This window comes from Phragmites australis, chromosome 4 (assembly GCF_958298935.1).
Source record: "Phragmites australis chromosome 4, lpPhrAust1.1, whole genome shotgun sequence".
In the NCBI taxonomy this organism is placed as follows: domain Eukaryota; kingdom Viridiplantae; phylum Streptophyta; class Magnoliopsida; order Poales; family Poaceae; genus Phragmites; species Phragmites australis.
This window is the reverse complement of record NC_084924.1, coordinates 8,380,385-8,392,912: the sequence shown is the minus strand read 5'-3', so window position 1 is coordinate 8,392,912 and position 12,528 is coordinate 8,380,385.

The window sequence follows — 12,528 nt, the reverse complement described above, 5'->3', positions numbered from 1 at the left end:
CAGGTTAGGTGGTGGCCGCGCACAAACATAGCGAAGAAGATGCTCACGTTCCTAAGTACTTGAACATAGAGCTTCATATTTATAAAGAACACAATGCTAGGGTGGATGTTTGGATAGAAATTCACCTAAAAAGGAGATCGATTGACTGCAACTTTTGGCAAGATTGTGCAACGACATTGGAAGTTGGGATTGCATTCTTGGTGACGTCACTGCAGATCCAGGGGAACCTCATGAGTCCACATAGAAGATATGATGTAACACACCGTGATGCGGCCGGTGCATCAAAACCACTGCTGGATTGACCAGAATGCGAATGAATTCCGGGTGCACGCGTCGAACACACCTATACATAGGGGCAGCGGCATAGCGACCACAACATTGTTGGCTTTGATGCTCTTCTGGCTGAACTACTTCTAGGGGTTGTTGATGATGACCAGGGGCACATATCAGTGAAAGGGATTGGTGATTGGAGCACCGGTCCACCGGGGAACGCGGCTGACGTTCTAGGTACGTAGGACGTGTGCAAGCACCGAGCAACAGGGATTGCGACATCGAGAACGGGGGCTCTGTTGCATCTATGGACAAACCAATTTGGAAGGATGTACAGAGCTAGCAGAGGCACATCTCGCCCAAAGGACTTATGGATTAGAGTGCTAGTTTGCCGGGGAACGCAATCTGAACCTGCGCTGCATGCGTAGAACTCCAGACTGGGGCAGTGGCATGGCGATCGTGATCCTGGTGGCTTTAGGGATCTAATGGCCAATAGATTTAGTGAGAGTGTGTGGAATATCCAGGGGCACGTGCTGGTCAAAGGGCATGGCGATCCAACCTCTGATTGGCCGGGGAACGCCAATGCCAATCAGCGGCCACATAGATGTCCACGACGGTGATGGCCATGACGGCGTAGCGAGGGTTTGGTAGGGCTGGGGGTTCGGTTAGGTCTCATAAATGGCATCCTTGTAGGAGAAAAGAAGAGGGAAAGGGGCTAGTTCGAGTCCTTACCTTGCTGCGATGATCGGTGATGAAGAATTCGTAGAGACGACGATGGCACCGACGGCGGTGCCACCGGCAGCATGGCAGTGCAGTCTAGTGAGAAGGGGTATGAAGAGGATCCTCGGTGGTGTTGATGACACGCTATAGCGCAGAGACATCATCGACGGTGGTGGGGCGACGGGAGCAGCTCCTCCATGGGCGACAACTCATCAGCACGATGGCGACGGTGGCGCACAGGCAAGTCTGCAGTTGTGTCTATGATTTGGGAGGAATGGGAAGGGGCAAGGGAGGGTGTGGAGCTCCTATTGATAGCTTGGGTACGGCTGGCCACGAAATGGGAAGGGGAAACGGCCGAAGGTGGAAGACAAAACGGATTGGGTGGAAGATGAAACAGATGGCTCAGATTTGAGGATGATATCTCTACCATAAGAACACCAAATTGGATGTTTTCGAACTCTATCTTGTAGTACTCGAAAAGATCTACAACTTTGGTATTCATTGGAACTCCTGAAAACACCATCTGATTTCCAAAAATGTGTCACAAGATAAACTATTTGAATTCAGCCTTGTCTGGGCAACACTGATCTCACGGGCAATAACTCTTAGATCCATTATCCAAATGGGGACTTCCATAGGTAAAAATCGAAGCTCTCGACGAGACCAATCACTTTGGTATTGTCAAGATTTGTATTTGAGGCTATATTGAACTCTGAAACTGTGTGAGAAAATAAGGATGGTGACGAGGAGTAACGGCGGTCGGCTTCAATTGCCATTATTGCCATTAAAGTGGCGGTTTCCACTCTAAATTATTGGGAATTGAAGGAGGATAGAGTGGCCACTGGTTTTGCTTACTTGATGAATGTCAATGTGTTTTGATTAAGCACTTACTTGAGCTTAGTCGACCGGCCATGGCTGCCATGCGAAGGGATGACATCGTTTGGAAGTGGATGGAAATGATCAGACACAGGCACATGCAAGCGAGCTGGTTTTGCTAGCTTTAGCACACATGTGGACAGTCATGCTAGTAGTCCAATGTGATGCAAGGTTGATGGCATGTTGCTGCTTTGGAGTCACGGACTAGAGAGAAAAACATTGAGGAAAGGCAATGCACGTTGGGTTGGATCAAAAGGACGTGAGATGAGATTATCCACGAAGGATTTTTAGATGATATGGGAAAAATTCAACAAGGATTTATCCAACCTTGAAATTCCTTAACCTATTCTAATATTTTATAAATATATTTTTCATCACACAAAACAAATTCTTTTTAAACTTTATTTTTTGGAAAAGCTTTCAAATTTTAAGAAAATGTTATTTTATCGTTTTAAAATGCTCACAACCCAAAATCAAAATTTTGGGGTGTGATAGTGGCCCAGTTACCGACCGGCAAGTGTAGAAGAACCGAAAGAGGTCGAGGCATAGCTCGACCCTGACGAAGTTCTCACATTGGTGAGCAAAGATGCTTAGCATGAGAATATAGTTAGGGTTGAGATGGAGGTGGCATATGTCATAGAAGAAGATGACAGTGGTGAAGAACTCGGATAAGGGCGACATGATGCCCACCAAATAGAATGAGACGAACAACATGATCTCCCCCTTGCGGGGAGCGGGCGCGCTCTCCCTAGAGCAGTACCCCAAGAAAGGCAGCGAGTGAGTAGACCAACGTCATATATCGTCTTCAGCCTTGCCCCATCGTACTTGGATATGGGGAAGGCGGGCTCACTACTGGTGCACACCATCGGACAAAATGGAAGATGCGGCGATGACAAGAGCGGAGATGGAGATGAAGGGCTCTAAGTGTGAATGCTTGGAGGCTAAGGGAGATGACAAAAGGATTCATGGGGAACTGTAGGTACTCTAATTTAAATGGCCACCATGGTATCTCAATCGTCGCGGTGTCTCATTAGCGTGAAATTCAAAAGGCCACACGTGGGAAATCGAAATTCCCTTGGCCCTGGCGGTAATTAATGTTTCTCTCTCCTGCGTTTTCCCCTCTCTCTTTCTATGTGGATGTTTAACCTCCCCTTGGGATACGGTTTCCTAAGTCGACCACTATTGTGGGCTGCGTCGATGACCACTCCCTAAGCAAACTTATGATCACCTAGGATTCAAGTGGTGCGACCAAACCTGATCACCACCACGTGGCATGCAGTGACCACTCCTTAGGCAAACTAATGATCACCTGGGGCCCAAGTGGTGCAACCATACTCTACCATAACCATGTGGCATGCAACGACCATGGACCCATGCGATAATCCACATAATCTACCATATTCACGAGGGAGCTTGGGGGTTACTGTTGGTGTAATAGGTAAGGGGGTGCTCCACGAGGTGGATCCTGCACCGCCAAATGTTAGCTGGTAGTAGTTATTGTCAAGACCACGACCTCATCTCATGACCAAGGCAAGGCTCGTGCGACCAGCCCCTACTCACAAAGCGAAATCCTACGATCATCCCTTACTGGTCGCAGAGCAGGTACTCACTTAACTAGTTAAGTCTCATTTAATGATGCCCACTCGAGTATTTTCCTTTCTTGGGCATTCGCTTTCGGCGATGCATGGTCGTGGGGCGGTGTGGTGTTGCAGCGATCCATCTCGTAGAATTTAATGTCGCGGGATGGCCTGACGGGTGAGCGTGGCGTCGTTCGGTGATGGTACGGGCTGTGTAGGACAACCAGAGCGAGGTGGGCATGCTTACCCACCATCACGACGAGATAGAAATAGCTAGGCTTTGTCAGGCGTAGGTCTGTCACTTATTTTAGTGTATGAACATATTTCCCCTGGTATATACAGGGTGAAAACTCTGCTTGTAGAGATAAGAGAACACACTTTGTAATAAGTTCACCCAACTCATAAGATAATACACAGGATGTAGGGATATTATCCCACGGGAGGCCTAAACTTAGATAAATATATGTGTTCTTGGGTCCAGTTCGATATACATCAACTAGAAACATAGATCAACACGTCCATCATCTGGTATACTCTGGATTCATTGTCAAGGATCATCCCCCAACACTATAGCTTCTCTTGAGTCAATTAAGCATCAATCATTGATGTTGGTGTCTTAATAACTTTCCATACTTTCACATATTCAATCATGGTAAAAATAAGCCAACTTACATCATTACACCGATTTGGTTCATAGCCCTATGGTGTGCATAAAAAAGAAATGGAGAAGTTTGGGGTGGCAAGGAGTCCACGGATGTTCGAGAGTGGACATAGGTATCATCGGCACCATAGGCACATGTCTAAGTCATGTGGTAATGGATTTGAGAAAGGTTATCATGAGGGACAAGAAGATGGACTCATGTCATGTGGGTAAAGATATGCCCCATGTAGTGAAAATGGTCCTATTAGGCTATGATTATGATTTTTGTGATTAATAATAATATAGTTATTGGTACTAACATATTTGTCAAGACTATATGTTAGTATGTCTCATGGATGCAATAAATCAAGAAGTCACCATAGCCGGGACAAAATTTGATTGAATTAGAGAAGTCCCAAGAGAATTGACCTCATCGGATGGACCGGTGTTCATGGGTTGAACTCACCGGAGTATTTTGTCCAGAGGCAAAGTGAGGGCTTATGACTTTACCGGAGGGTCCGGTGCTCTGTGTGTTGAACTTACCGGTGTATTTCTGACAAAGGGGAGAAGGCTGAGGACCTCACCGGATAGTTTGGTGATCTGTATTGGGTAACACCGAAGTATTTCTTGCAGAGAAAAACGCAAGTGCAGAATACTGAAGATCAACCCATCGGAAGTTCCGGTGCTTAGTTTGTGCACACCAGAGTATAGCACTGGAGCATTTCTTGCAGAGGAGACTGCAAGTGTTGAAGAATGAAGATCAACTCACCGAATAGTCTGGTGATCACAGAGATAGTTACACCAGAGCATTTCCAGGGAAAAGAAGAGAATGTTTAACTCACCGGATGGTCCGGTGTGAATGGAATGAACACCGATGAATGCATCAGAGTATTTTACACAGAGACACAGAGAGGCTACAAAGGCTCGGATGGCTCAAGATTACTCACCGGAAGGTCCGGTAATGGATTTGAATACACACCAGAGTGTACGGTATTCATAGAGGTATTAAGTGGAGTTTCAACGGCTAGTTTCTTAGTTTGTACTCATCAGATGATCCGGTGTTAGTACTAATATTCTCATCAGATCATCTGGTGTTAACAGCTTTTCTGAGCCATTAGGAAAACGGCTAGTTGGTGGGTTTGAGACTATAAATACCCCTCCACTCAATCATTCGAATGAGTGGCACGCTGCTGGAGTCTAGAGGAAGCTCATACACATTTGAGAAGACATCCAAGCCACCAAAGTTCTTAAATTGATTATCCAAGATGATTAAGCACAAGATTAGATAGTGTTTAGTGCTTATAGTCCTAGAGTGAGTTGTACCTAGATGCTGTAGCTTGAAGAAGGGATCAAGGAGTGATCCTAGCTTGTACCGAGTGGTACGTCGACGTCTTGGAGTCTTGGTGACTTACCGGCATCTTGGGCCTTAGTGGCTCAAGCTTGTTGACCCTCTAACTTGGTCTGGAGCAGCGGAAATATACGTGTACATGGGTGTGAAGACCCTTTGCTTGGTGGCTCAAGCTCCAAAGTGATCACGGTGGCAAGTGACAGGAATAAAGGCTAGTGGTAAGACCTTGCCTTGGTGGCTTGGTGACTCATCGTGCTTAAGATCTTGTCTTGGTGACTAGGTAGCTCAAGAGCCGTGATCGAAAGAGACTTGGTGACCGGGAGCATATCCTTTGTGGAGCTCCAATATGAATAGGGGTGGTATTCATGCCATCAATACCACATGATAAAAATCTCTTGTGTTGAGTTTGTCTCTCTACCTTATTTATGTTTCCACATTTACATACTTGTAATTTACATTGTTTGAGTAGATTACAACCCTCTTAAGCGGTAGAGTTAACACACTAGATAAACCTAGAGTATATTTAGATATAAATTGAGATAAATTTATCTGGTGAAGTTTTTGGAGCCAATTTGGTTTAGGTTTCTAAGTGTCCTAATTCATCCTCTCTTAGGGCGTTACCGTTCCTCACAATTGGTATCAGAGTCTCGTGCTCTTGATAGGCTTAACATCCTAGAATTGTGACGTCCGGAGTTGGGATGGATACTCATAGTGCTCCACTTTTCGATGGCACAAATATTCCCTATTGGAGAATTCTAATGTCTTATTATTTGCAAGCTAAGGGTCTAGATGTTTGGAGAGTCACCGAGGAAGGGATGAGACCTCGCATTACCAACAAGGAGATGCAATTAGATGTATTGGCGAAGAGTATCCTTTTATCATCTTTAAATATTAATATATTTAATCGTGTTTATTCTCTTACCAATGCACATAATATTTGGAACAATCTCATTCAAATATATGAAGGTACAAAGGATGTGCGTGATAAGAAATATCAAGTGCTTGTTACTAAGCTCAATAGCATCAAATAATTTACCCATAAAAGTGCTAATGACATGTACTCACGTTTGAATATTCTTATCAATGAGATCAATAGGCTAGGTTTGACGTAAATTGACGATGATCAAGTGGTGAGAAGAATACTTCAAGCTCTTCTTCCAAAATATAACTTGATAGTCTCCATCATCTATGACAACAACGACATCAAGAAGATGAATCCAAGTCAAGTGCTCAGTAAGATCACCGTACATGAGATGAACATGAACATAGGGGTGGAAACCTCTTCCTCATTCGACACCAAGAACCTTTCTCTCACAAGCAAGCAAAAACTGTGTCCTCACATAAAGGCGAAGATGAGGAGGCAAAAGCAAGAGTCAAGCTCAAGCGAAGATGATGGAGATGAAGATGAAGAGAGCAATGAAGATGATGAGCAAAGTACATCAAGTGATAAAAAAAATGGATCCTGAAGTTGTCAAGCTCATCTCTCAAGGGGAGAAGAACATCAAAAAGATCAATATCAAGATTGATCAACGAATCTCCATGAAAGACTTGGTCAAATCTATTGATCGCATCAAGAAGGAGAAGAAGACCAATAGCAAGAGGGAGATAAGAGGAAGATACAAATCATTTGCAAGTATGGGAAGATGGGTGGGTGAAGATGAAGATTCAAGCTCAAGTGGTGAGAGCTTCGCCACCCACTCCTTCAACAGAAGCTCTTTCTCAAGTTCGTCATCACGCAACCATCATCACGTAAGTGCCTTATAGCCAAAGATATAAAAAGCGATGTAAGTAATGATGAATCCGATGAGGATTCTCTCTCCTATGATGAACTCCTTCATTTGATCAATGAGTAATAAATGGTCCTTAATAAAAAATCTAAAGAACTTAAGAAATTCAATGCCCTCAATGACATTCATGCTACATTTGTTTCCAATTATGAGTAATTATTGAGCAAATTCAATTTGCTAAACAAGAGCATGAAGAGCTTAAGGTAAAATTTGAGTGCATTGAATCTCAATCTAAGGTCCTTTTGGAGCAATTTACCTCTCTATTTAAATTTAATTTTAAGGTAGATGATTGCACTCTTGTGATGTGTGAATTTGTTTATCTAGCTCACCCTTTGCAAAGAGATATGTGTTGAGAATATTCTTGTAAAACTATCTAATAAACTCATTGCACAAGAAAATGATGAGCTCAAGCAAGAAGTCAAAAAGCTCAAGAAGGATTTGGCAAGATTAAAGGATAAGAACCATATTCAACCTCCTTAAGATAACCATGCTACCATGGTGAAAAAGCTTGCAGAGGGGTTCAACGTGACATGCTTCAAATGCCATCAAGAAGGCCACAAGTCCTTCCAATGCAAGCAAGTCAAGAACGAGATTAAGGAGAAGAAAAAAATAGTGAATCTCTCCAACAAGACCTCCAACATCTACATCAAGCTCAACTATAAGATCAAGGCCAAGAGCAACCACTACAAGCTAAAAAAAAGGAAAATAGAAAGATAGTTGCACATATGGTTGGGGGTGGAACCAACCCATTTGGATACCAAGTAAGTCATCACCAACATGAAGGGACCTCAATCAATTTGGGTACCAAAGAAGACTTGAAGCCTGAAATGGCTATGAGGATTTAGAGACTTAGCTCATAAGATAAAGTGAAGGTTAAATCGAAGAAGCTTAGTACACAAGATTGGGCGTATTGACAAATATTATAATAATCATATACCCAAATCCCTATCTAAAGGTAAATAAAGCAAAGGTAATAGAGCTAGATGCAAAATCTTTCAATTGTTGTAGCTCATTTGCCTTGTCTAGGATTACATATGCTTATTTTAATTTATTGTAATGCCTAGCGTAGGTTTTCATATGGTAGGTTGCTTGTGCTTGTCTCTAACTTATGAACAACCTACATGATTTATTAGTTGTAGGTTCTTTTCATGGCATTAGTTTCACAATTGGTATCTTTTATGTGTAATGAACTAATCTATAGGGTACTCTCCCCATTGTTAGTAATAATAAGTGCATATGTCTCGCAAGTATTCAAAATTGTATACACACATTTAGAGGGAGTATATCCTATGGGTTGTGATTTTGAAACAAACATGTGTTTCTAAATATATCTTTTGTAGTCTCATGGACAAATCAACACGTCCCCAGAGGTATGCAATGCTTAAATACTTTAATTGGTATCATTGTCAATTCATTTCTACATTTAAGCTATCTCCATGCATGATATAACTTAAACTTCATACCTCTATTTATTATCTAAATGTGCATATATTACTACATTCCTACAAGTAGTATTCACAAGTGGGTCTTATTATATGTATGCACACTTTAAGGGGGAATTTAGATTATATCATATGAGTTTCATGAATTATGATCTTTGTTTGTCTTTTTCAATTGATATCAATGTCTCATATCCTTTCAATTGTTATATCTTTTCAATTTGTATCATTTTATTGGATCATGATTTATGAGGCTCTCTCCCATGTGTTCTAACGTTCTTCCTCGAGTTCAACATATGTTTATAGCCCTTTTTGAGATTTTTGACAAAGGAAGAGAATCTTGATGACCAAAGCAAGAAGTAATATACAAGATGTCTAAGAATGTCAAAATTGATAAAGGAGGAGAAAAAAAGATATAAGAAACAACATGAGGCACCTAGGTTGACAAAGAGGGATAAACTCTTGCATGGGTCGATCAAGGTACATAGTGGTAATGGAGAAAGGATGAGCCACAACAAAGGGGGACTAAATGGTAAGAATATGCATCCAAGCAATGTGGTAAAGTTTTATGCTCTTTATGATTTGTATCATTTATTATTTACCACTTGCTTTGATTGTGTTGTCATCAATCACTAAAAAGTGGGAGATTGTAGCAAAAATAGTCCTATTATGCCATGATTGTGATTTTGGTGATTAATGATAATATAGTTATTGGGACTAACATGTTTATCAAGAATATATATTAGTAGGTCTCATGGATGCAATAAATCAAGAAGCCACCGTAGTCGGGACAAAGTTTTATTGAATTGGAGAAGTTTCAGGAGAATTGACCTCACCAGATGGTCCGGTGTTCATGGGTTGAACTCACCGGAGTACTTTGTCCAGAGGCAAAGTGAATGCTGATGATTTCACCGGAATGTCTGGTGCTCTATGTGTTGAACTCACCGGAGTATTTCTGACAAAGGGGAGAAGGCTGAGGACCTCACCGAATAGTCCGGTGATTTGCACTGGGTAACATTGGAGCATTTCTTGTAGAGAAGAATGCAAGTGTAGAAGATTAAAAATCAACCCACTGAAAGATCTGGTGCTTGGTTTGTGCACACTGGAGTATAGCACCGGAGCATTTCTTGCAGAGGCAACTGCAACTGTTGAAGAATGAAGATCAACTCACCGGATAATTCAATGATCACAGAGATAGTTGCACCGGAGCATTTTCAGGGAAAAGAAGAGAATGTGTAACCCATTGGATGGTCCGATGTGAATTGAATGAACACCGATGAATGCACTGGAGTATTTTACACAGAGAGGCTACAAAGGCTCGGATGGCTCAAGATAACTCACTGGAAGGTCCAGTAATGGATTTGAAGACACACCGGAGTGTACGGTGTTCACAAAGGTATTGACTGGAGTTCCAACTGCTAGTTTCTTAGTTTCTACTCATCAGATGATCCGATGTTAGTACTAATATTCTAATCGGATCATCCGGTGTTAACAGCTTTTCTGAGCTATTGGAAAAACGGCTAGTTAGCAGGTTTGAGGCTATAAATACCCCTCCAATCAATCATTCAAATGAGTGGCATGCTGCTGGAGTCTAGAGGAAGCTCATACACATTTGAGAAAACATCCAAGCCACCAAAGTGCTTAAATTGATTATCCAAGGTGATTAAGCACAAGATTAGAGAGTGTTTAGTGCTTATAGGTCTAGAATGAGTTGTAGCTAGGTGCTACAGCTTGAAGAAGGGATCAAGGAGTTATCCTAGCTTGTACCGAGTGGTACTTCAACGTCTTGAAGTCTTGGTGACTCGCCCGCATCTTGAGCCTTGGTGGCTCAAGCTTATTGACCCTTCGACTTGGTGTGGAACGGCAACAAGACACGTGTATGGAGACGCGGAGACCCTTGGCTTGGTGGCTCAAACTCCAAAGTGATCATGACGGTAAGTGACCGGAAGAGATGCTAGTGGTGAGACCTTGCCTTGGTGGCTTGGTGGCTCATCGCGCTTATGACCTTGTCTTGGTGATTAGATAGCTTAAGAGCCGTGACCAAAAGAGACTTGGTGACCGTTATCATATCCTTTGTGGAGCTCCAACGTGGATTAGGGGTGACATTCATGTCATCGATACCACGGGATAAAACTCTCTCGTGTCGAGTTTATCTCTCTACCTTATTTACATTTTCGCATTTACATACTTGTAATTTACCATGCTAAAGTAGGTTACAATCCTTTTAAGCGGTAGAGTAGACATACTAAATAAAACTAGAGCACATTTAGATAGAAATTGAGATAGGTTTATCTTGTGAAGTTTTTAGAGCTAATTTGGGTTAGGTTTCTAACTGTCCTAATTCATCCCCACCCTCTCTGAGGACGTCACCGTTCCTTACACCCCCATGCAGGGTGTAAGAACTATTCCAATAGATGCGCTCTCGGTCATGAGCATGATTTTGTACATTAGATATCAATAGTCACTTGTTGATCTTATGTTATTTGTCATGTTTTACCGAGTTAATTAATTCATGACCAGGCATGTCGAGGTTGGGAATATGGTCGCATATGAGTTGATTATGATTACTTTTCATAATAGGTTGAGGATTTGGGATGATATAGGTGTTGTCCATAAGGTGTTTAGTTGCTTAGATCTCCGTACATAGTTGCTCATGCATGATTAAGATTAATTACCCTTATACAAATGTTAACCTTATGGCGTATCCCTTGCTACTCATCCAAATGCATCCCCTTGAAGTCATAAATATATATCTATATGTGTAAGTCTTGCAAGTACCTTTGTACTCACAATGCTATTTTGAGCTTTTGCATGTGAAGAAGAAAGAAGCCGTATTCAGCTATTTTTACCCGCCAATGCTGACAAATGGCAAGAGTAATAGCTGTCTATGAGATGCTAACCCCAGTGGTGCTTGTGGGCTAAACACCATTGGCCTCATGTTTACTTTTGCAATGACTTACAAGGCGTATTAGAAGATCAAGTCTTATTTAAGTCAAATTGAGAGCTTGAATTTGTTGTATGCGATGTGATGCTCTCACGTTAAATTCAAAATTCACATTTGAACTCATTAACTTGTATTATGGATCAAGATTTGTAATTTTGTCCAAAAAAATTGCACTCTGATTATGTCATGCGATGAAATTCATGTGATAAACAATATGCATGTTGATCTTGGTCTTGTCTTGAGACGCATATCGGGGAATACTAAAATTGCTCTCATTTTATTTGAATTGATGCCACGTGATGTTACCATTTAGATGTTTGTTAGCTCGTCGCATGTCAAATGGCAAGTGTGAACTGGGTGTCATCTTTATGGATAGCTAGTATGTTCAATTAAACCAAGTGCAATTTGGACAGCTCCTCCACAACGTTGCAGCTACCGATACCCCCTTTACAGTTTCATATGTGTCTCGACTTTGGTTCCGAGACACTAGATCATGCGATGATTCCAACATTTAGTGTTGTTCGATGGATTTGATTGTAAGATTGGATTTTAGCTTCAATGTTCTATCTTGCTTCGACCTAGAGGAGCCATGCAAGATGAGCGAAGGATTTCTATGTAATTTGCTTATCTTCCATGGTTTTTATGCAAGGTATTTATACTACTCAATTTTTTAATTTAATCCCCTTCCACTCGAAGAAAATAAAACAACTCAAACTAGTAATCGGATTGCTTCGATTATATCGAGAACAGATTTACGCGGCGAGTCGGCGTCGATGCATGCACGCAGCGTGTGCACGTTTACCAAGACTTCACTGCTTTTACACGCCACGATTCGCTGAGAAAGAAAATTAGTCTTGTCAATACATGCGACTGAAGCAGGGAGGAATTTCAAACTTACTGATCAACTCCACGCTGTGTGCTATGATG